This window comes from Saccopteryx bilineata, chromosome 2 (genome assembly GCF_036850765.1).
Source record: "Saccopteryx bilineata isolate mSacBil1 chromosome 2, mSacBil1_pri_phased_curated, whole genome shotgun sequence".
In the NCBI taxonomy this organism is placed as follows: Eukaryota; Metazoa; Chordata; class Mammalia; order Chiroptera; family Emballonuridae; genus Saccopteryx; species Saccopteryx bilineata.
Window position 1 is genome coordinate 14,290,206 of NC_089491.1, and position 25,135 is coordinate 14,315,340.

Consider the following 25,135-nt stretch of genomic DNA (forward strand, 5'->3'; position numbering starts at 1 on the left):
CGTGGCCTAATCTCCGTGTCTCTCTCGGCCTCCTCGGGCAGCTACCGGAGTCAGGAGGAGGCGGCCTCGCCTTCTGCCCCCGGCCACAGTGTACAAAAGGCCTTGGCCAGCCTAGGAGACACCGCCCTGTTCTTTTCTCTTCACCCCAAACACTGCTGTTCTTGATTTCCCAGAAGCTGGCCCCTCGTGGGAAGCTGTCTCTTGGAGCTTGTTTGCTTCCTGGCTCACGGCTGATCTCTGGGTCCTTGTGGGAACATCCGCCCCTCTGCCCAGGATTTTGCTAATTAGGACAATGGTCAGTAAACAGAGACGCCAGTTATGAAACCCAGTGAAACTGAACAGGGCTTCGGTGAGGTCTGGAGAGCCCCGTGGACTTGAAAGGAGGAGTGTTTTAGAGTCTGGGAGACTCTGTTTCCGTGATCAGGGCCTCAGTTTCCCTATCTATAAAATGGGGGAATGATACCTAGCTCACAGGGCAGTGAGGAGGCCCAAGACCCGACACACAGGAGGAGCTCCCCAACAGTGAGCCCCCTCCTTCTTGAACTGTCCCCTTCATTCAGCATTGGCATGCCACATGAGAGCAGTGAGGCAGGAGAAAGGTTACAGACTCCACAGTGAGATCCTCGAGTTCAAGTCTGGGCTGTGTCACCTGGAGCAAGTTCCTGTCCCTCTCTGAGCTTTGGGTCATGCATCTGTGAGTAGGAATAGAGCTGACCAATTGCAGGACAGCTGGGAGCTCTGGAGTGAGACTGCTGGGGGCCACTGTCCACAGCAGGACTCAGTAACATCCGTGTTCAGTAGTCCATCCTCTCGTCGCAGGTGATGACACCAAGAACAAAAGCGTGACTTCTCAGAGTCACATGCACGCACCTGGCAGAGCAGATCTCAAACCCAGGCCTCTTGGCGTCCAGGCCGGAGCTGGGGCCTATCTCCATGACATGGCAGGGCTCACTGGAAGGGCCAGCTGGACCTCTGTGTTGGCACAGTCTGTCTCTGGGTGTGGACAACTGTCGGGGAGGCAGCCAGTGGGGCCTGGCTGAAGCCACCTCCGGGAGGCCAACTGTCCCCGGGACCGAAGCCACTGGCCCTTTCCCAGCTTCCGGAGGCAACCCCACCTAGTGCTGAGAGCCAGGGCAGGACATGCAGAGGGGGCCAGGCCCCACTGCGTCCTGCCCCCGTGCCCTGGAAACGGCAGATGTGACCATGGGCGCGAGCCCAGTGCCCTGCCTGCCAGGGCCCGCTTCACATTCTGTCTCCCTTCCCCGAGGGAGGGAGGAGCTGGTCCCTGGGAGGCGTGGGCCAGCAGCTGGCCTGCAAACAACGAGCCTAGCCCCTCTGGCATGCCAGCGCCCACCAGGAGACCAACCCAGGCACAAACAAATCAGCAGCACAACACGGAGGCCCGAATGCAGGTGCCATGGCACAGGACCAGCAGAAGACGGACACCGTCTCCATCGGCACACCTCCTGGGAAGACAGGGCGGACGATGCCGCCGCCAGAGCCAGAAGGAGCTGGAGCCCCAGAGGAAGGGCTTTCCAAGAGAGAGAAAAACAACACGAGTGACGATGGGCTGGGCTCCTGCCAGGAAAACCTGCGCTGACGTCTCTGACTCATCACTTTCTAACTGTGTGGTCTGAGCGAGTTGCTGCTGCTCGGAGCCTCCATTTCCTCGTCTGTAACGTGGAGGTTACGATACCTTCCTAGGGCTGCTGTGGGAATTTTATACGATACAGTACATCTGGGGCTTAGCACAGAGCTGGGCACCCACAAAAGAAGCTATGGTTACTGTGAGCTGGGGACTTGGGCAACTCTCTCTCTGAGACCCAAGTGTCTGAGGGATAAAATTAAAATTAAAGTGCCTTTCTTGAAGGCAAGTGGAAAGGACTGAATGAGATCATAAGTGTGGAAGATCCTAGGGCCATGCCTGGCACAAAATAGATTTTCAAAAATGCCAGCATCCTTCCTCCAGGAGCAGGGGCTGAGCCTCCGCAAACTCAGGATGCCAGGAATGGCCAACAGGGGAAGGGGTACATGCCCTTCCAGCCAGGAGACTACGGGGAATGTCTGAGGTGAATCTGGACCGAGCCCAATCCCTACCACGGAGTGGGGGTACGGGGACTTGGCAAGCGGCCCTTCCGCAGAGTTTCAGTTTCCTCCTCTGTAAAATGGGATGATGACTCCTACCTTCTGGGGTCTCTGGCAGCCCCAGGCACCATGCTTGGCATACAGCAGGTGCTCAATAACCGTATCATCCAAAGACAAGCCTCAAGCATGTGTCCAGGCCATGCACACATACAGGTCACTGGCCCCAATACGCTCCCTTGACCTCTACCTCTGTGTCCCTGCATCCAAATCCAAAGCAGGGGAGGGCTGTACGGTCCCAGCCAAGGCCCAGAGGCCCAGCGCAGGGCTGGAGCCAGAGCCGGGAGGTATTTCAGGCGTCTGCCTTGCCTCCCACCCCCTGCACAGGTCTCTCCTGATGGTGCCCTCCCTCTCTTCTGATCAGCCCCTGCCCAAAAGAACAATAGCTGTGGAGTCACCATCTGATCCCAGCCCTGCCACCTGCTACCCGGTGGCCCTGGGAAAGGGACCTAACCTCTCTGGACCTGTGTCCTTGAGTAAAGAATGGCGAGGCTGTCACAGGCTTGCCAGCACTTGATACTAGTAAAAATCAGTTATGGAAAAACTCTAAAATGCTACAGCATGATTATACATTCTTTGCAACTGCTGTCCAATTCTAAACTACAATAGAGCTTCCAGAGATTCAAGGATATTTCTTTTGTTACTAATCCTTTTCATTTTAATAGGTTTTTAAAGTATTTTCCCCTCTTAAATACAAACAGAAGTATGGTGCTGGAATGCCTTTGTTTCTCGTCCAGCCAGAGGACAATCGCATTTGGCTGGAAGCGCACGCGATCCAGAACACAAACGGTGCCTGGCCCACAGCTGGGCTCTGGACTGGAGCTGTCTTCCCTCCCAGGTGTGCTCACCAGTCACCAGCATCCTCCTCCTGTCCCTTTGGAGCCTCCCAGAACCCTCTGGGACATTCAGAGGCAGGGCCTAACCAGAGTCATCCCATCCGGCCTGCACAGAAGGGCTGAGGCCAGAGCTGTGATGTTTAGCACCACGCACTTCCTGTTTCACACTCATTTCCCACCCCCACAATCCAGCCACTGTCCCAGTTCTGGGTCCCCATCTTTCCGCTAGAACCACTGTGCCAGCTTCCTCACTGCCTTCGAACCTCCCATGATCTCTGGAGACTGCATTATTCCTTACTCAAGACCCTTCCACGGGCCCCCAGAGCTTACTGAAAGCAGATAGGACTCCCCAGCTTGGGATTAAGACCCTCTACGATCTGATGCCCACGTGGTCTTGCAGCCTCATCATCTGCTGATCCCCCCTCAACAGCCTCAGCACCACCCAATCTTGCCTCTAGACGGCCTCAATTTCCTGCCTCCAGGAGAGCTGGGGTCTAGCCTTGGTTCCATCTTGGACTCCGTGTGAGCCTGGACAAGCTCTTGGTCTCTCTGAGCCTCGGTCTCATTAGGCTACTGGGGGGCTCTTGTGCAGATTAGACAAGAAAGGGGTGTGAGTGCCAGATGCCAGGAGGGCTCAGGAACCACCAGCCTGTGATGGCTGCCTCCCGCTGCACCTCCACCCCTGCCTGCAACCCCAGCGGCCGTGCTGACTCTCCCCTGAATCCCGGAATGCAGAATGCAGCGCTCACTGCCAGCAGCCACAGCCTAGGAGGGGAGCAGCAGAGAGGATGGCTTATAGGAAAATTACCCAGCTCTGGCCTGGCCAGCGCTGGCACTCACAGCTGCCTCTGAGAGACAGGATCTGGGGGCCTGGCAGGGTCTTCCTGAGCTGTGCACTTGGCCCCAAGCCTTGACCCTTGTCTGAGCTAGCGGGGTTGGGGGAGGTACCCTGGGCCCCAGTCCTTGGTACACACCCACTCTTCGGCATCCAAAGAGACAGGGAGGAGGAGGCAAAACACAGACAGGCGTTTGTGAAAGGAGAAATCTGGCTCCTGCCACTACGGCTGGGGCCCCAGACACCGACATAAAGAGGCTCTCTCTGTGCCCCACTGTTAAGTCCCAAGCACTGTACCTTGGGTACCACGTCCCCACATCATATACTCTGTTCCATGCCCAGCATCACATACGCCATGCTTGCTGTGCCCTGTACCAGGCCTTGTGTCCCTCATACCTTGTCCTGTGTGCCTACCCTGATGCATGTCCCATGTACTGTGTCCCATGTCACTAATCATTTGGATCATACTCCATGCTCCATGTCACACCTGTTGCATGATGCATGCTATACTACATACTATCTTTTGAATCCCCCATGTCCACTGTATCAGGTCCTGTCCCTTGAAAGTGTGTGCCATAAAACTGCCCTGGCCCACGAATGCTATCCCTTGAGTCATGATTCCCATCTGTAGTGTAATGGTGAAGGAAGGCAAGCCTTGGAACAGATTCCCAACCATTATCTATGCAACCTGGGGAAAGTTACTTCCCTTCTCAATGCCTCGGTTTCTCCAGCTAAAAAACAGGAATGGCGTGAACACTCACCTAGTAAGAGTTGTTGTGGGAATTAAAACAGATAATGCATTTAAGGCACTGAGCCCAGCGCCTGGCACGGAGTCTGTAAAATGTTTGCTAGCATTGTTACAACTGAGCCCCGGTCCCTGTACTGTGTCCCACATACTGCATGCCAGGCGCCCTCGTCCCCAGCTCCTGCTGGGATTCACACACTCTATCATGTTCATGAAATTCAAATGAGAAGCTGCAAGGATGATACCATTATTCCCTATCCTACTAAGGAGAACTTCAAGGCTCAGAGAAGGGCAATCACCCGCATGTGGTCACACAGCCGGAGACAGTGAAGCTGGGAGGTGCACATAGGCCCGCGCACTCAGAAACACAGAGGGCAGATTAGAGATGGGCTACGGGGTGGGTGTGGAGATGGCCAGCAAGCAGGCACGGGCATCTTCTAGGGGTGACAGAAATGTCCTCAAACTGAACTGCAGAAATAGAGGCATAACTCTGTAAACTTATTCAAAGTCACTGAATTAATTAAATCGGGTGAATTACATGTATGTAAACTGCATGTAAATTTACTTTGACAAGTTGTGTGTTATACTTCAAAAAAGCTGTTTAAAAAAGAAAAACAGCCTGACCAGGCGGTGGCACAGTGGATAGAGAGTCGGACTGGGACCCAGAGGACCCAGGTTCGAGACCTCGAGGTCGCCGGCTTGAGCGCGGGCTCATCTGGTATGAGCAAGACTCACCAGCTTGAGCCCAAGGTCACTGGCTTGACCAGGGGATCACTCGGTCTGCTGTAGCCCCCTGGTTAAGGCACATATGAGAAAACAATCAATGAACAACTAAGGTGTCTCTCTCCCTTCCTGTCTGTCTGTCCCTATCTGTCCTTGTCTCTGACTCTCTCTCTGTCCCTGTCACACAAAAAAGAAAAGAAACAAAAGCCTATGCACTTCCTGTGTACCACTCTGACAAAGCATTCAGCAAGAGAAGTGACTCCCGAGGAGCCAGCGGAGACAGTCAGCAGAGGCTGAGCAGCCACGGTGAGGCCCAGCCGGGGGTAGCCCCACGCAGCGTGGTTCCCAAACACCCCTGCGTGCCAGGTGTGCAGCGGAATCACCTGGGGAGGGAGCTGCAGACCACGTGGATTCCCAGGCCCCACACCCAGCCTCTGAGTCAGTAGGTTGGGGTGGGGCTCGGGAACCTGGGGTTCCGAGGCTCAGCCCGGACTGGAAACAGCTGTCAAAGCTTGACACCTTGCACACTGGGGGAAATTAAGGCCAGGCAAGACAGGGGCCTGACTGACCTGTCACAACAAGCCATGGGAGAGGCGGGGCTGGAACTGGGACCCACGTCCTTATCCCTTTTCTCCTCCCTTTCTCCTCCCTCCCCACTCCTCCCTGGCCCTCAGCCTCCCATGACTCAGGGCTCTGAGTCATCCAGTGGCACCACAGAGGAAAATTCTTAGGATAAACAATCCCCAAACAAAGCTTCCCCTGAGCTGGGGAACGGAATAGGCCCAGTGGGCTAAGAGAACAAGGAGAGAACACAGGGTGGAGTTGGAGGCCGGGACCAAGACTGGATCTCTCCCCTTGGCCACAGACTTGTGTGGGGCCCTGGAAAAGGTGCTTCTCTGTACTGAGCCTCAGTGTCCGCACCTGTAAATAATACCTGCATTGCACACAGAAACTCATTATAGACCAGGTAACATAAGTACTGTACTTATAAGCTTTGTCTTGTTGACAATTCTTTCCATTTTACAGAGGAGGAAACTGAGGCTCAGAAAGGTTCAGCCCAAAGAAGACTGCTAGGAAGTGCAGGGCTGAATCTGAATCCAGGTCTACCTAACCACAAAGTCTTACTCTCACTTTTACACACCCTTAAAACATACCCATTCCCGTACAGCGGCATGCAGATCATATCTCATCAAACACGTAAGGTGAATGACCACAGTAGGTAGGTGCTCCACCTTAAATGTCTTTCTCCTTTTCTTCCTCTGTGTCCTGCCTCAGGACTCCCTGGCCCAGTGGAGAGCACACATGAACTCAGGCAATCACTCAGGTGATGCAAAGCTGGGACTTGACAAGCCACAAAGGAGGAGCATTGGAGCAGAGCTTCGAAGAATGAATGAAAGTTTGTCTTTGGGGGACCGGGAACAGGCTAGTCAGGTGGAGGGAACAGCAAGCAGAGGCTCAGAGGTGCGGCTCGCACAGGGAAGCACAAACACGGAAGAGGTGCGCCTGGGCTGGAGACCTGGACCTGCGGGTAGGGCAGAGGCCTGACTGCTAGGGGTCCCGAACTGATCTGAGGCAGCGGAGGACCTTTAAGCAGGGAGAGTCGGACCGGAACTGGCTTCATCTCTGCAGAGGGCCTGCTAGCAGCTGAACTGAGAATCAGGTGGGGGCTTCCCCTGAGGCCTCGCTGCAGCCCCACCTCCGAGCAGGCTTCAGGGACCACCCCAGATCCCTTGCTACTCACCCACGGGTCAGAACCACCCCCAAGGGCCTCTTCCTCGGCCATAGTTGGGCTGGGCAGTGGGCTGGACAGAGGGCAGGCTGGCCTTTCCTGACCACATCAGCCTAATCATATCGGCCTATAAATAGGACCCTGTGGCTTTAGCCTGAAACAGCTGCGCCAGGCCCAACTCCACAGACGTCACATGGGCACGCACAGTTCTAGCAGTGGTCCCTCTCCTTGACACGATTAAAAACCAAAACTTCCTCAGAAAACCATTGTTCACACTCAAGCTCACTTTCTGCCTCTGCCAACATGAGGCAGTGGGCTGGGGGGAAGAACTGCCCACCTACCGCTTATTACTGCAGGTGGGCCTGTGACTCCTCTGCCTCCCACTCTCTGGGGACCCTGAGTCACTTCCTCTCGCTGGACCTCAGTTTCCCCAAATGTAAATTCAGGAGGTTGGATGATATACCCTTAAGGCCTTTGTAGCCAAGGTGCTCTCTGGAATGGTGGGGGGGGGGGGGGCTAAGATGCACTGTTAACTGCTCTCGCAGCTGACTTGAAATGTTAAATATCAGCATTTTAAAAATTAAAATAGCAATATATATTTGAGCCAGGGAGAAATAACAGGTCCAATCCCTGCCACTAAGGGCCAGGTGACCTTGGGTGTCACTGTCCTTCTCTGGGACCCAGCCAGAGGGTGAAGGTGCGGATGAGATGACACCTACAGTATATGACTTTTTCTTTCTTAATTAAAACTGCTTTGTTTCGTATTTATAAGAACCGTGGCAGGCCAGCCTGTGCTGGGAGCTGGAGATGAAGAGACAAACAAGATCTTGCGCAGCCCTCTGAGCCCGGCCCTGTGCCAGACCCCAGTGCAGGAAATGTCCAGGCCATTTCCAAACCCCTCAGCCCCACCGGAGGCCTCCTTAGGGCATGCTGGGAACATCTTGTTTTCAATTCGGATTACACTTTTATGGCTGCAGAGAAGCACTCTTCAAAGGGCGGATTACGACATGGGCTGGGCCATTACCAACCAACAGGGAAATAAGGATGAACGGCCGCCCCTACGCACCAGGCATATGCTTAGGACTTTAGTTTCCTATTACTGAATCCTCAACAACCCTATGATCACCCCCACTTCACAGGTGAGGAAACTGAGGCAGAGAGGAGTTAAGGGGACATGTCAAGGAGCACATAGCACCTGAGGGCCAGGGTGATGCTTCAGGTTCCGGCCGGTTTGCTTCTGGAGCCCAGTGTATAACCAAACCCCAGTGCTGAGTCAACATCAGGCAGCTCCTGTGAGCCACCCCATGGGGACAGAAAGGGGCAGAGCATTTTACAGTGTTTGTGTGTAGGTGGGTGGGACTGACAGGTTTCACCTAGTGATACTCAATTCTCTCCAACCCCATTACAAGGCTGCCCTCCCCATCGACTCTCCCCTCTCAAATCCTGTTAATCAACCCGCTCCTCAGCTCAAGATAAGTCCATGGCTCCCTGGCACCCAGCGGATCGAGACCTGGCATTCAAGGCCTTTCCTGGAGCCACTCTACCAGTCATCTGCCACTCTCCTGCTGTAGAGAGGCACTGCTCGCTAGTCTCCAAGCACAGCGGTTCCAAGCGGCCAAATCTTTGCACATGTGACTCTCCGGCCTGAATGTCCACGACACCCTCTCAGCCTAGTGCTTGACTCCGAGGAGGGAAAGGCTTCCCTGGCTCCTCTGGTACTTATCACGGTGAACTGCAGGCTCAGCCACCACAGTTCTGGATCTCCAAGGGCGTGGCAGGTCTGATTCATCTCCCTTCTGCAGGCAGAAGCTCAGCGAGGAAGAAATGCAAGGAGCCCAGAGAATGCTGGGAAGCGCAAATTTCCCAGGACTGCCCAAGACCACGCCTCCTTCCCAGGCACAGCGTCAGGACGCCACGGTGTGGAAGGACCAAAAATTACAACCTTGGGGCTTATCAGTATGGGACGTACTTAGGTCTGTCTCTGTTCAGGATTCTAATAATGAAATTTAGGCAAATCTCTCCCCTACTTTAAAACTTCCAGTAGTTCCCCAGGAGCCTAGGATAAAATCCAAACTCTAACCAAGGCCCCCCAGAGCCTGCATGGCTGAGGTGCTATCTGGTCTCCAGTCCCTTTTCCCATCATGCTCCCTTCCTGCAGATCCCCAACAACTCCACATACAATGTCCTGCCTCAGAGCCTCATTCATGCTGTTCCCGCTGCCTGGGGGCTCCCTTCCCTGCCCACTCAGCTACCTGCCATTCCCTCTTCAGGTCTGGGCTTTTTCAGTCCCTCATCTGTCCAGATAGAATCCCATCATACCTACCCAATCCCATATGCTCTCATAACCCTGGCTGTTTCCTTTATGGCTAAAGAAATACATTTTAATGTGTATAATAACTTAGTATAAGACCTAGGACTATAAGACCATAGGGATACAAAAGTCTTATTCTCTTTTTTTTTTTTTTTTTTAAATTTTTTATTTATTTATTCACTTTAGAGGAGAGAGAGAAAGAGAGAGAGAGAGAGAAGGGGGGAGGAGCAGGAAGCATCAACTCCCATATGTGCCGTGACCAGGCAAGCCCAGGGTTTCGAACCGGCGACCTCAGCATTTCCAGGTCGACACTTTATCCACTGCACCACCACAGGTCAGGCAAGTCTTATTCTCTTAACACCGAGTTCCAGGCCTAAATATGTCCACTGAATGCACCCATGAATGAAGGAATGAGTGAATAAAGGAGTGGACCTATAATGTAATGAGTTACATAAGAAAGTGATCAGAATCCTGGTGAATGTTAGAGGGAGAAAATAAAGGCCCAAGGAAGGCCAGGGAAATACGAGATAAACTGGATGGTGCGGCCTTTTAGAAGTAAAAACGGAGAGAAAGCTTCTAGAAGAAGGTATTAGATGCTCCAGAAAGGCAGAGCATGGAGATCTGAGGAAATATCATTGGATTCAGACAAGCGGGAGCTAACTGGGGCCTCCTTGGTTGAGCCCAAATTCAGCGGAAGTGGGCGTGAGGTGGGCACAGTGCAGGGGGTGAGCCAGCCAAGCTCAGTTAACAGGTACTCAGCTGGGCCTGAGCCAGCCTGGCCCTGTAAGGTCTGCACAATTGGGGAAAGCAGAAGACAGGTCCCTGTGTCTTCGTTACCAAAAGCATGATCGCAGAGTAACAATCTTTTTGGTGACAGATCGCTGAGAGGCAATTCGGCTTTAGGAGTTGGAGTGGGCGGGGCTTAGTCTCAAAAGCTGGAACTTCAGACCAAGAATGGCCGGCATCCCTCTTCTCTGGGCAGCACCAGGGCTATTCCTCGGTCAGCAGAACCCACAGGCACCGGCTGAAGTGGGACAAGCCCCCTTTCTGGGCCCCTGGACCTTCAGGAATCCTGGCTTTGAGGACAAAGCATTCTGGAGACCATCAGAAGGCCCTTTCTTTCTTTCTTTCTTTCTTTCTTTCTTTCTTTCTTTTTTTTAAAGATTTTATTTATTGATTATTTTATTTATTGATTTTAGAGAAAGGATAGAGAGAAAGAAAGGTGGGGGAGGAGCAGGAAGCATCAGCATGCAGTTGCTTCCCATATGTGCCTTGACTGAGTAAGGTCAGGAATTTGAACCAGCGACCTCAGCATTCCAGGTCCATGCTGTATCCACTGCGCCACCACAGGTCAGGCAAAAGGCCCTTCCACTTAAGCTTTGGGAAAGAGGAACAGCTCTGGCTGTGGTTGGTGTCACCCCTGGATGCCGGCAGGATGAGTAAGCCTGGTAGGCATTCGGCCCCTTCTCCTTCTGGCAGCCAAGGTGATGTCATGAGCTAGAGGGGTGTTTTCCAGGCTCTCCATTAGTGGCTATTAGAAAGTCACTTCCTTTCCGACGAGGGACGCTGGCTTAGTCCCCTGGTAGTGATCCTTCCCATTTCACAGCACAGAGTCCTTCAGCATGTACAAGTTTGTACAGTATTCACGACACTTGTTAGGTGAATAGAGGGGAAACCGATACACCCATTTTTTAGGCAGAGAAATTGAGGACCAAACTGGAAAGTGGCCCAGGTCTCCTGCTTCCAACCCAGGACTCCACCCCTCTCCCCCGCCCCCTGGATCTCGGCCTACTTTCGCGGGTCACCTGTGAATCTGACAGTCAGGTGGGGGCCCCTCCTGCCAGCCCTACCAGCCGTCCCAGGTGGATATGACTCATCCACCTTCCCCATGACTCACAGTCCTCAGGTACTGCTACAGTTCACAGACTGGAGACTCCGCAGCCACACCTCAGATTTTCTCACCTAGCCAAAGCCTCCAGGGAGAACCAGTGCTCCTCCCTGGTCCTCCTTCTCGCACAGGGGAATCCACCCTCTTACAGAAAAGCCAAGAGGCCTTGATAGGTAAAGCAACTTTCCCACATCACATAGGCAGCAGGCAGCACAGCGGGGGAGGGGGGGGCACGGGACACGGGACCCTGGCAGCCAGCCCAGTCAGTCCCTGCCTCTTCCCCACAGGGTTACCCCAGCCTGGCCTCCCTCTCAAGGGCAGGTGAGAAGCAAATGAGGTGATGGGCAGATATGAACTCTGAGCTTTACTAGGAAAAGCTCAGAAACTACCTTTGAATCCACTAGGGCGACCAGCGCTTGCTTCCACTGTCCCCTTCAGACCTCCCGGGGGGGCAGTCAGAGCTGAGTTTAGGAGGACTTGGGGGTCTGCACTGCTCTACCTACCTGGCAGGGCTGTGAAGGAGAAGAAGGCTGTTCCAGGGGGAAAGGCTGGAACAAAGGCAGAAGCTGTAAGAGCCGGTATCAACTCCACCTGAAAAGAAAGGGCCAAGACTCTCAGTATTAAGGGCTCAAGGTCAACTGATCAAATCAAAAGCTTCCATTCCTCCCAACCCCCACTACCAGGGTCACACAGCCCCTATTTGCACACCTTCAACAATGGAACACTCACTTCCTGCCAAGACTTCAAGGCCTACTGTTGGAGAGTTTGGCTTGTTTAAAGAATTCATTAGGAAGTGCTAAAATCTTTCTCTGCGGTCACCCAGAACAGGTCTGTCATCCTGTTTCCCAGTGGCTCCTGAGACTTGAAAACAGTGGTCTTGGGTCCCTAAGTCTTCTACAAGTTGTCCAATCCCTTTCCTCCAGCTTTCCTGAGATCAGGGTGTCCAGTTCCCTTACCCCCCTCCCTCATCTACTCCAAACAAATCCTATCCCTCCTGGAAAAAAATAAGACCCAGAATTAGACATTCAAACAAGTTCTAGCTAAAGCAGGGCAAGTAGAACTCTCACCTCCATCATTCTAGATATCATGCCTCTGTTAATATAGCCTACAATCCCATTGCATTTAAAGTACCCTCATTGCCCCATTGCATGACTGAACTCAGCTAACAGTCCTTACAGTTAACTGCAGAGCAACGGTTGAGGATTCTGGAGTTAGACAAAATGGCCCGTCAGTTAACTAACTATGTAATTTGACCAAGTTTATTGCACCTCTCTGAGTCTCGGTTTCCTTCTCCGTAGAAAAGGGATTATGTTAGCACACACCCCATGGAACCATTATAAGGACTAAATAAGATAAAATATGTTAAGGATTTTGAACAGCACATATATTTACTCTGATTATTAATTAAACCCCCAAGTCTTTTCCTAGAACTCGTATCTTTCTCACCCCATACTCGTGCAGTTTGGGGACCCAAGTTGCTGACATGCCATCATCCCACCTGCATGGCTAAGCATTGTTCTGCCCTCACAAGACTGTGTTGCCAGTATCTGGTGACAGGTCTCTTTCTCCCCTCAGGGTGCTTTGCCTCTGAAGCTTCGCCCTGGCATAGGCCTGGCAAACAGCAGACCAGTGGCTGTGTGCTTGACGACGGAATGAAAGACCCGCCTAAGTCAGCGCCAAGGTCGTGCAGTCCAGCCTTTCTTTTTTTTTTAAAGATTTTATTTATTCATTTTAGAGAGGAGAGAGAGAGAGAAAAAAAAAGAGAGAGAGGAGAGAGAAGGGGGAGGAGCATGAAGCATCAACTCTCATATGTGCCTTAACCAGGCAAGCCTGGGGTTTTTGAACCAGCAACCTCGGCGTTTCCAGGTCGATGTTCCATCCACTGCGCCACCACAGGTCAGGCAAACCCAGCCTTTCAGTCCCGTTCCCCCCCCCCCCCCCATACACACACACCTCTCAGGGACAACCTAGATCTTCCCCCTTCCTCACTCTCCACAGCCCCCGTCATCTGCATCCGGGACAGTAGCTAGGTAAGCTGGCTCCTACCTACACTGGAAAAATTCTCTGCCCAAACCCGCTAGCTTCTCAGAGTTTTACCAAAACTTCCTGGTTCCACGGGACAGATTAAAACAGAGTTGGGTTTTATTGTCCCTGCCAATGACTAATGAACTCTCCCTGTCTGAGAGAATGAGACTTTCAAATGCTGCCGCCCTCTTTCCTTCAAACCTCCAAATCACACTCTCATCATCACCTGCGGTGCTATATTTGTTCCCAAATGTACCCTGCCCCTCCCGCACAGCCCTGCCCGGACCTCAGCAACAGCACCAGCACCAGCACCAGCACCAGCACCCACCATCCACACCAAGGCACCGCCCTCCTCCACCTCCCCTCCAACACCACTGACTCCTGTGTCCTCTCCTCCCCTCCCGACTGCTAACATTTTGGTCCAAGTCCCCTCACCTCTCACCTGGGGGACTGCAGTGTGTCCTAACTGGTCCCCCACTTCCTCTCTCCTTCTCTAAATGCAGTCTCCTCAGGGCAAGCCCAAACCATGTCACTCCTTTGTTCAGTCTACCATGGTTCCCAGTGGCCCCCAGATAAGGTCCAAGATCCCTGACAAACATCTCGACATGTTTTCTGACCTGCCCCCGCCGGCCCCTGGAGCCTCCACTCCCACCAGGTCCTGTCTGCCACCCACACCCCTCCGGGCTCCCGCCAGCCACAGCCGCACTCAGCTCCTAAGGCCTCGTGTAATCTCCGCACAGACGACTTCCTCTGTTTCAGAACTCTCAGCCCTGTTCTTCTTTTCTCCTTCCACTCAGGGTCAAGCCCAGCTTTCCTCCCGGAAATCTTCTCTAACTTCCCCATCCCCTTTGAGGCTGAGCTCCTCCAAGATCCCACAAGCCCTTTGCCTTCCCTGTCACACTGTATTACAGTCTGTTTCCAAGTGAGCCTCCCCCATTAGACTAAGATCTGCTCCCCTGCATCCCAAAGCGTAGCCTAGGATTGAGGCCACGACAACTCAAGAGTCACCAAAGGAAGAAACTAATGAATGGTGTGTGTAAACACAGACACACACACCTTCCCACAGAGCGGGCTAAGAGTACAGGTGCTGCCATCTACGGGCGAAAAGAGCATTGCTCTCTCCCAGGATTTGGACATGGGAAGCCCCAGCGTTTCAAACTCAGTTGGGTTTACAATTAGCCCCAGCTCACTCCAAGTTGGTCTGTTTTCAATTTTGTACCTTAAAGCTGCAAAAGCTTAAAAATAAGGTCTACAAAGAAACACTGACTCCAGTCCATCGCCCACACGCCCCAGATGGAGCCATAAAGAGAGGCGGTTCCTTCCGGTACTAAAATCCCAGCCCAGTCTCGCTAGGTGCCTGTTTGCTGAATTATATCATAGAGCACAGGGAAGGGAGGCACTTTCTTATAGTCAGAGCTGCCCTCCAGTGGAAAGGCTAGCCTTCAGGTAGCGAGCTCCCCATCAGTGAAACTGTGCAAGCCAGCAGGAACCTCATCTGTAGACGATGGCTGAGGAGGCGCTCTCTGCCCTGAAGGGGGGAGGGCAACTGGAGCAGAAGTGTTTTTCTCCTAAAAGACTGCTCCCAGCTCACTGGGAAGACCTTCAGATTTGGTGGGAGAAACATTGTATCTGTCCAGTAAAGCCGGAACAGTTATCATTTTTCTGGGACAACAGTTATCATTTTCTGAGCATTCACCAAGTGTTAAACTCGGACATACATCATCTCTCATCCTCACAATAACTCTGCCAGGCAGATATTATTGTCCCCATTTTGTGAAGAAAGGACACAAGCTCAGAGAGGTGAAATAATGCGCTCAGCGTCACACAGCTGAGATATCCGGGCAGTTCCCACCGAGCCAGGCTGCCTGCCCTACATCCTGGTCTCACTAAATTTCAAGCTATAAGGCTGGGCCTTTTGCTCACTAGAAAAAAACATAAAGATTTGGTTACACTAGATTGGAGGTTAGCAAACTTTCACTGTACAGGGCCAGGCAGTAATTATTTTAGGCTTTACAAGCCTCATACCCTGTCTTTTACATATTCTTCCTTGTTTGGGTTTGTTTGTTGTTTTTTTTAACAACCTTTTGAAAAAGTAAAAACCATTCTTAGCTCAGAGGCATAAAAAAACAGGCTGGTGCCTCCCGGGGCTGTCGTTTGCAGCCTGTAGATTGAGAATAATGTTTAAAATCTTAAGTATTAAAAACTTCAAGTGGCAACGTGCTAGGTCCTACAGAGGTGTCACTCCCCCTTCAGATGGCTTCCTATTGAGTCACCCTCTTAAACAAGGGCCAGCCCCACCTTGCTGCAAAACTAGGCAGCGCGATATTTCAAGGGCTGTTCAGACCTAGAAACTCATAGCTGTGGACCAAATAGTTTGACACAGTGTTGGAAAAAGAGGAAGGCAAACATGATGGTTAGGAAGATCCCCAAAGATAGGACTTTGGGAGATCTGGGCTCCTGTCTGAGCCCTGTGAACAAGGGATTTAGACTCTTACTATGCAAAATGTGGTCCCTGAACCAGCAACATCTCTATCATCTGGGAGGGCATTAGAAATGCAGAGTCTCAGCCCCCCCCCCCCCAGATCTACTAAGCCAGAATCTTCACTGTGTAACAAAATCCCCGTTGATTTGTGTGCAGGGTAAGTTTGAGATGCTCTGGGACATCTTTTATGTCCGGCTGCAACACTGTGAAGAGAACCCTACCCTTGAGGAGAGCAAGAGTCTACAGGCATCTTCCTTTATGTCAGAATATTAAATCCCTGACCTAACCTCTGTACTCGTGACCTCAGAAAGCACCCCAATTTAGGATGTACAATTGACACACCAAGATCTGCCACTGGATCTTGAAATCAAACCTTCAACTGGAAGAAAAGCAGACCTAGGAGGACCAGAGAAGGTGCCATTAGTCATTCTGCAATGGGGAAAACGAGTTAGAGAGGGAAATGACTTTCCCAAGACCACTGTGCCAAGACAAACTAAGTTTCTGACCATGGCCAAGCTCCTTAATCTTCCCTGGCCTTAGGTTTAATAATAACTGAAATCAGTTTGGTTTAGATGAGTACTTCTAAGGTCTCACAAGTGGAGTAGAAGTCAGAGGCCCTGCTGTGTGCTTTAGGGAATCCACTTGCTCTCTCTGGGCATGAATATTGCCAGCCATGAAGTAAAGAGTGTAGTCAGGCAATGCCTAAGGTCCAACTCTAAAGGTTGGAGTCTTTTTTTTTTTAAAAGATTTTATTTATTCATTTTAGAGAGAAGAGAGAGAAAGAAAGGGGGAAAGAGTAGGAAGCATCAACTCCCACATGTGCCATGATCAGGTAAGCCCAGGGTTTCAAACCAGTGACCACAGCATTCCAGGTCAACACCTCATCCACTGCGCCACCACAGGCCAAGCTGAAGGTTGTAGTCTTGAAACTATTTTGAGGTGAAAAGGCAGTTAAGGCCCTGGCCGGTTGGCTCAGCGGTAGAGCGTCGGCCTGGCGTGCAGGAGTCCTGGGTTCAATTCCCAGCCAGGGCCCACAGGAGAAGCACCCATCTGCTTCTCCACCCTACCCCCTCTCCTTCCTCTCTGTCTCTCTCTTCCTATCCCGCAGCCAAGGCTCCATTGGAGCAAAGTTGGCTCGAGTGCTGAGGATGGTTCTGTGGCCTCTACCTCAGGTGCTAGAATGGCTCTGGTTACAACAGAGCGACGCCCCAGATGGACAGAGCATTGCCCCCTGGTGGGCATACCGGGTAGATCCCGGTCGAGTGCATGCAGAAGTCTGCAACTTCAGAAAAATACAAAAAAAAAACAAAAAAGAAAAGGCAGTCAAGAGATAGCTCTTCAGCTGAGGGTCACCATAGCCAAGCTGTTCTGTTCTATGTGTGGAGTTAGAGCAGTGACCTGGCATAGGCTCGAGGTCTTATGGCAAGTACAAAGCAGAAATGAGAATAAGAACCAGCTTCTTGCCTGACCAGGCGGTGGCACAGTGGATAGAGCGTCAGACTGGGATGCAGAAGACCCGGGTTCGAGACCCCGAGGTCGCCAGCTTGAGTGCAGGCTCATCTGGTTTGAGGAAAAGTCCACCAGCTTGAACCCAAGGTCACTGTCTCCAGCAAGGGGTTACTCGGTCTGCTGAAGGCCCGCGGTCAAGGCACATATGAGAAAGCAATCAATGAACAACTAAGGTGTTGCAATGCGCAATGAGAAACTGATGATTGATGTTTCTCATCTCTCTCCTTTCCTGTCTGTCTGTCCCTATCTATCTCTCTCTCTGACTCTCTCTCTGTCTCTGTAAAAAATAAATAAATAAAAATTTTAAAAAATTAAAAAAAAAAGAACCAGCGTCTCTATAACTCTTCAGCCTGGAACTTAACTGTTACCCTTTACTGATGCTGACCTTTGCAAATGTATTTGCTAAATAAATGAATGAACTAGGATGTTTCCATACATGGTCCCTGAGCTAGAATTTTGTTAACCAGATTCTGAGGCTCCCACAAAAGGCCAGCACCCTCATGCATGGCTGGTGGGAATACAAATGGCTCCATGGCCTCTGCCTCGGGTGCTAGAATGGCTCTGATTGCAGCAGAGCAACTGGGCATGCGGGTGGATCCAGGTCAGGCCCATGCATGCACACACACACACACACACACACACATGCTTCTCACTTTGGAAAAACACACACACACACAGAGAATGGCAGCAATCTTTCTGGGCAGCAATTTGGCAAAATGTAGAAAAATCTGTAAAATATGTCTTTTTTGTGTGTGTGTATTTTTCTGAAGTTGGAAACGGGGAGGCAGTCAGACTCCCGCTTGCGCCCGACCGGGATCCACCTGGCACGCCCACCAGGAGGCGATGCTCTGCCCATCTGGGGCGTTGCTCTGTTACAACCAGAGCCATTCTAGCGCCTGAGGCAGAGGCCACAGAGCCATCCTCAGCGTCCGAGCAAACTTTGCTCCAATGGAGCCTTGGCTGCAGGAGGGGAAGAGAGAGACAGAGAGGAAGGAGAGGGGGAGGGGTAGAGAAACAGATGGGCGCTTCTCCTGTGTGCCCTGGCCAGGAATTGAACCCGGGACTCCTGCACGCCAGGCCGATGCTCTACCACTGAGCCAACCGGCCAGGGCAAAAATATGTCATTTTTGACCCAGAAATTCTAAGTCTTGGGCACCATTCTAAGAAATAATGAAAGAAGAATCATTTATGCACTAGGATGTTTATTGCAACATTGTTTATAAACAGCCTAAATGCCTAATAATAGAGGATGGGTTAAGTGAGCTATGGAATATTCACACCATAAATACAATAACAGAGAGTGAATAAAAATCAAATCAGCACATATCATTTTCATAATAAAAAAGTATAACCTGGTTTTTCACAAACAAAATTTCACTTCTTTAATCCCCTGGAATATTGGAACAAAAGACTCAAAATAGCAATAAATATGCATTTATCTACTTAGGCATATTTTAAAAACTCTTTTAGCCTGACCAGGTGGTGGCACAGTGGATAGAGCATCGGACTGGGATGCGGAAGGACCCAGGTTTGAGACCCCGAGGTCACCAGCTTGAGCGCAGGCTCATCTGGCTTGAGCAAAAAAAAAGCTCACCAGCTTGGACCCAAGGTCGCTGGCTCCAGCAAGGGGTTACTCGGTCTGCTGAAGGCCCACGGTCAAGGCACATATGAGAAAGCAATCAATGAACAACTAAGAAGTCGCAACGCGCAACGAAAAACTAATGATTGATGCTTCTCATCTCTCTTTCCATTCCTGTCTGTCTGTCCGTGTCTATCTCTGCCTATGTAAAAAAACAAAACAAAACAAAAAAAAACCAAAACACACACACACACACACACACACACAAAAACTCTTTTAAATTTTAAATTTAGAGGACTGAATAACATGAGGAAATATTTGCTATAATATTGAAAGAAACAAAAGGTCAGAATAGAAAATTACAAATGTTGTATGACCACAATTAGGTGGGGGTAAGAAAAACGCTGGAAATAGGAGGAAGGAAATGTACCCAAATGTTATCAGTGATTATCTCTGGTTGACAGAATTACAGACTGCCTATCATCAACATTTGTTATAATTAAAAAAAGAGAAAAAGTCCTTGGAGGAGAGGAGAAAAAAACACCCCGTATTCCATGGGTACCCCACCCGTAGCGCTTTGCTGCTCCCCCAAAATTAACTAGTATTTACTGAGTACCCACCAAGGGCCCAGTCCAGCCACAGCCTCTATAGAAAGGAAGTGAGAGGCCATGCTCCACCCTGAAAACTTACACATACCATATATATATTCTTTGCTTGGCAAATACACTGGACACACATGATATCCTTGTTGAATCTGGAAAGTAATAAGGCTGTTTGCTTAACAGCAGAATCAATGAATGCACTCTCATTGGCGTGATGCCTTCATTAGAGTTCCCTGAGAGACACCATGTCTCAAACCATGTCTGCAGTCCTCTTGGGAAGAGGATATTTCAGGGATGCTTTACGGCCCAGGAAGAAAACTGTTATCCCTTAGTCCAAACACTGAATGCAAGAGGCACAGAGGCTACTTCTGAGGCAGAAATAGCAAGGCACCAGGAAGGAGCTGGATGGAGGGTCTGGGAATGAACCTAACTGGCCATATGGCCCCCTGGCGACCCCTTGGCCAGGACAGCTCACATCTCCAGGCCTCAATTTCCTCACCTATAAAATGGGACCCATAATGACAACCTCAGGGCTACCACGAGGCTCAAAGAAGAGAAAGTAAGTCATCACATCTCTCTAGGCCACATCTCAGTATCCTCATCTGTAAAACTGAGTCATTACTGCCTCTCTCATAGGGCTGTTAAAAATTAAACAGGACAGTGAAGACAACGGTGAATACACACAGTAAGTAAGCTACATATGGTGGCCATGATCTGGCTTGCAGAACAGGAAGTACAATACATAAATGAACCCCAGGCCTCAACTTCCTTTTCTGTAAAATGGGGCAACCAATTCAGTCCACAAAGACCAAGTTCATGAACAGTAGCTGAATCTCCAGCTGGCCCTGGTGCAAGTAAATTAAACACGGGTGACTGCAGTAGGCTCGCTTTGTGCTTGCAGATGCGCTGGCCCTGTGTTCCTGCGCTGAGCACAAAGCGCTCTGAGTCAAGGCCATCAGAGCGAGAAAGCCTGCAGTGATCCTGTCCACCCCCCTAGGGCAGAGTGAACACTGGAGCCCAGAGAAAGGCACTTATTAACACAAGTCACCCAGTACTTTGTCAGTGGCAAAACCAGGACCCAAGCCCAGGCCTCCTGCTGCCCAGCACGCCCACCACACCTATCGCTTTTCTCTGCCCTGCCCTTAAATTGCTGATGTGGTTCCACGAATATGGCAGAGTGGGGAGGAGGGGAAGCCGGAGAGCAGCAGGAACCAGGCCTGTCTGTGGTCTCCAAACTCACAAACCACATCAGGCTGAAACATGACGCACGCTCATTCAGTCGAAAGAGAGGAGATATTTTTACTTAACATTCCCCCAGCTGCCTAAACACTGATTTCTTTCTTTCCCTCCCCCCTAAAATGCACAACTCCTGGGACCTGTTTTTTCCTGCTTCTGCCGGCATTTTCTCAGGGAATAACTAACGATAGGGCAGTGGGCTTCCCATTCTTCTTGGCTTCCCCAGAAAGCTTTCCAGAACATGGGTTCAAATAGTGAAAAGAGGGGAACTGCCTCGCTGGGCCCCCAACTCAACAAGTGACCTTGGGCAAGTCTTGCATCCTTTGAATCGGAGGGAAAGCTGCCGCCCTTTGGAGTCCTGCTGACAGTACAGAGAAGTAGGAGTTCACAAACAGCCCTGGGAGCCTCCTCCAGGCCTCTCTGCGGCAAGACTGAGCTTCCCAAGCCACACACACACGGACTCATGTCCAATGCCACAGCCACAATACTCCCCCTTCCATTCTCACGTCAGGGAGAACCTTCAGAAGAATGTTTCCATGATAAACATCTCAGGCTCTACAGTCAGACCTCGGGAATCCTGGCACCATCACCGAATAGCCTCACAACCTGAGGCATGTTATTTAGCCTCTCCAAGCCTCATCTGCATAAGGGGACAACAGTACCTACCTCAGAGAAATGGCTGTGAGGAATCGACAAAATAATTAACGTGCCAGCGCTTGGTATACTAAGAGGTAGCTTTCTATGATTATGGGGCAGATCAATATCCCCCCATTTTACGGATGAGGAAGCTGAGGCCCGGAGAGCCAGGACTTTCCTAAGGTCACACAGAAAACTAACATTGTGGCTCCACTCTCAAGTCAGTGCTTTGAACTTCTCTCAGTCCTGCAGTCTCGAATAAGCAAATTACACACCCTCAGAGATTATAGATTTAGGCTGCAAACTTTTCTTGAAGAAAACCAAAGACCAAAACCTCAGCCAAGATTACAGACCATGCATTCTACGATCTGACAACTTCTCATGAAAGACCCGAACTACCCACACAGATGGAGTAAGGAGAAGTGACCTACAGGCACTGGATTGCTAAGGAGTGTGAAGGCATCCAATCAACAGCTCTTTTTTGTAATAGTCTGACACAAGTGCACATACAGCTGTTAGCAACAGCTACCTCTGGGGGGGCGGGTTGGAGAGATGAAAGTCATTCTATACTCTTTTCCACATTTGAATATTTAACTATAGATATATTGCTTAAAAAAGAAGAAAAAAATAACACAGCAAAACTCAAGATAACTTAGCAGCGTTATCCAGTAGCTATCAAACTGTTGTCTACTTTTAGATGAAATTTGTAGCAGGTTCTGAGATCTTTAGCTGGGCTTCTGGGATCTGCCACTCCGATCCATCCTAGGGCCACTGCTCTGGTTCAGACCTGGACTCTTTTTCACGTGACCATGCAGCAGCCTCCTTGGAATCCTCCTGCCTCCAGTTTAGTCCCTTCCATTGCATCTCCTACATCTGATTGAGAGTTTTTATCATTGCTCTGGCCAGAAACCTTTCTCAACTCCTCATTGCCTTTAAAATAAAGTCCAAACCCTTACTTTACAATCTAGTTACATCCTTATTTACAGTCTCCACATTCCCACCACTCTACTCTTCCCCCATCCTCCGTTCTAGCCAGGTGGATTGCTCAGAAGACCTCAGTGCCTTTGCATAAATGGTTCTTGTTTCTTAAAATGTCTTTTCCCTCAATCCCTTTATCTCCTGGGAAACTATTACTCATTTCTGAGGTCTGGATGCTCTAGACCAGTATCACATGATTGTGTCAACCACTATAGATGGAAGAATCTTGAGGAGAGAGAGCTTTGTCCTCCTCAGGGGCTCTTGGGCCGTCACAGGACAAAGCACTAGACCTGAAGGGTACTGAATCAAGGAATCTGGGAGGAACGAAATGCCATGAGAGGCAAACCCTGCAGCCTACCCTCCAGGGAGCTGCCTGCTTTCCCAAGTTCTTGTTAGTCCATAATAAAAAAGACTATGGAAAATTCTGGAGTAAAGTTTCCTTCCCCGATTCACACGGAGACCTTCTCTGCTGCTGTGTAACTCACCCCAGTGCCAACTCAAGCTCCCCCAGCTGTTTACAGTTTCCCTGGCATTTATAAATAGCGAGGCCTCAGAAAGGAAAATGGAGTTTCGCGGGAGCTGGATGCCCACGGTCCCCCCTCCTACCTTTTATCCACTGTTCCAAGCCTCTCCCCCCTAAGACCACCAAGAAACACCAACCAGCACCCTCAAGTGTATGTGTGGGGGGGAGTACTTAGTCCCTTAGTGAACTGAACACTCAGAGTCTAAGGTCCCACCAGCTGGAAGGGTCATCTAAAGGCAGACTGGAACTGGGTCCCAGCCCTGCCCCCTTCCTCACTGGGTAACTGTGAGCCTGTCACGAACTCTCAGGGCTCTTCGATCTCTCAATGCTCACTCACTGTAAAGTGCAGTGCAGCAAAAGGCCACGGTGCCCTGGTCAGAAATGCAGACCTGGGAGAACGGGACGTGCAGGAATAGGTCTTTGAGAAGTCCCCAAGCCAAACAAAAGCAGCACCTGCCCAGCAGCCCAGCCTTCCACAAAGCCCGTTACCCCCCAGGACCGCCCTGAATGTCCTCGGCTCTTTAGAGTTCTGGTTGTTTTAAAGCTTCCCCTTTCTGCTCTGAGGAAGGTGTGAAGGCAGGATAAAGGGCAGACGTCTGGGCAGATGACGGGCTACAAAAGATGTCTCCTGCCCACCCAAAGCTTCTGGGGCCTTTGGTTGCCCCTCGGCCTGGCCCAGAGCAGCCTGCCTGGCCTGGAGGAGCGCGGGGGGGGGGGGGGGGACGAGGGGGGCGGGGGCCACTTCTGTAATCAGGGTCTGGGATGATCAGACCAGAGAAGAGATGGGGCCCAGGGAGAAAGCGAGACTCCAATCACTGTCTTCAACTCTGAAAGAAGTCTGCCTGTGAGTCAGGGAAGGGGACAAATACTGTAGTGTGAAGAAGACAGCACCCTACAGGTAGCCAATGCAAGAAGATTTCAGACCAGTACGAGGAAACTTTCTAACAGTGCTGGGTCCAGAAAGAGGAAGGAGGTGACGGACTCCTCATCGCTCAGGATGAGCAAGCAAAGACATCATTACCCTGGAGTCAAGGATCCGTGGAGCACGCTCCCATCGGAGCCACCGCCTAGACCGCGGGCGAGCAACTACCTGCACGCCCGGGTCAGACACACGGACTGCGGGGGTAACCCCGGGCCCAGCTCCACCAGCCGCGGGGGCGGGGGCCAGGTTAGCGCAGATGCTTGCGGCACAGCGGGGCGGTGGGTGGGGGCCCGACCCCTCCACCTCTCCTGCCCTAGCGCCCCAACCCAAACCTCCTTGGTCCTCTGGAAGACGAGCTAGAGGAAGCCTTTTCCCAGCGGTACCACCGCCGCCCGGCCGAGCTCCAGGTGCCGGCGAGCTCCGACCGGGAGTGGAGAGAAGGAGGACCCTGATGCCCGAGATCCTCAGATGCCGGGTCGTGGCCGCCCCCTTCCCCTACCTGCTGCTGCGGCGCTGGCGACAGTGGCTGCTGGGTCCAGTTGTGCTCAGCCGGTTCCGGGCAGCGGGGCAGGAGCGGCGCAGTCGCTGGGCCGGGATGGGCAGGGCGCGGGTCGGAGCCGCCTTCAGGGCGGGGCGGCCGGACCGGGTAGTGGGGGCGGGAGGGGGAGGAGCGCTGGCCCCTCCGCTGGGCTGCCGGGAGAATGGCGACTCTGCCTCGGGCCAGCCTCCTCCGAGCGCACTGTGTCTCCTTACCAACCCCTCGCTAGTTGCCCAAGGAAGACATCAAGCTCCCTGTTTCATACGCGAGGAAACTGAGGCCCGGAGCACGCAGGGAAGAGTTGCAGGAGCCTGGGTCGGGGGAGGTGGAGGCCGAGGGGAGCGCCTGGGCTGGGCTGGGGTCCGAGAGCTCCGCTCGGGTGGGCAGTGTGCCATGTTCCACTAGGACCGGCGGAGGCATAGTTCAGCTCGGGTGAGGTCCGATGTCGGGAGGCAAAGCCCTCAGTGTGTGAAACAGACGACTCGCAAAAGCAGGTAAGATGTGCAAGCAGCAGGTAGACCCACTGGAGGGACCCACGGAGAAGGATGACTCCCAGCTTCATTCAGAATGAAGAAACAAGAATTGCCAAAACGCAGCCCCGTCCTTACGTCAAAACAGTGAGCAGAGGCTTTGCAGTCAGGCTGTCTGGGTTGGAACTCCCGACACTCACTAGTCCTGTAACTTTAGGCAATGTGAGACTTAACACATCAAAACCTCAATTTCCTCTCTGTAAAACCGCATCTTCATGGGGCTGTTGGGAAGCCTCAGTGAGAGAAAGACTGTTAGCACAGTGGCAGGCTCTGTGGGTTCTCTATAAATGGAAGTTATTGTTGATATGATGGCAGATATTTTAGGCGATTGAGCAGATCCATACTGTCAGAAAGATGAATGCAAGG

The 25,135-nt window shown here is 51.5% G+C and overlaps 1 protein-coding gene across 1 annotated transcript in view; it reads right to left on the reverse strand.

The window, feature by feature from the left end:
- GSN (gelsolin) overlaps nt 1-24,314 on the reverse strand; it is a 59,653-nt gene extending 35,339 nt beyond the window's left edge. Inside the window, exons 1-2 of the mRNA XM_066256341.1 lie at nt 24,201-24,314; nt 11,713-11,800 (exon numbers count right to left, since the gene is read on the reverse strand). The gene's annotated coding sequence lies outside the window, so the exon portion shown is untranslated. The remainder of the gene's footprint in view (nt 1-11,712; nt 11,801-24,200) is intronic.
- Nucleotides 24,315-25,135: the final 821 nt, after the last annotated feature.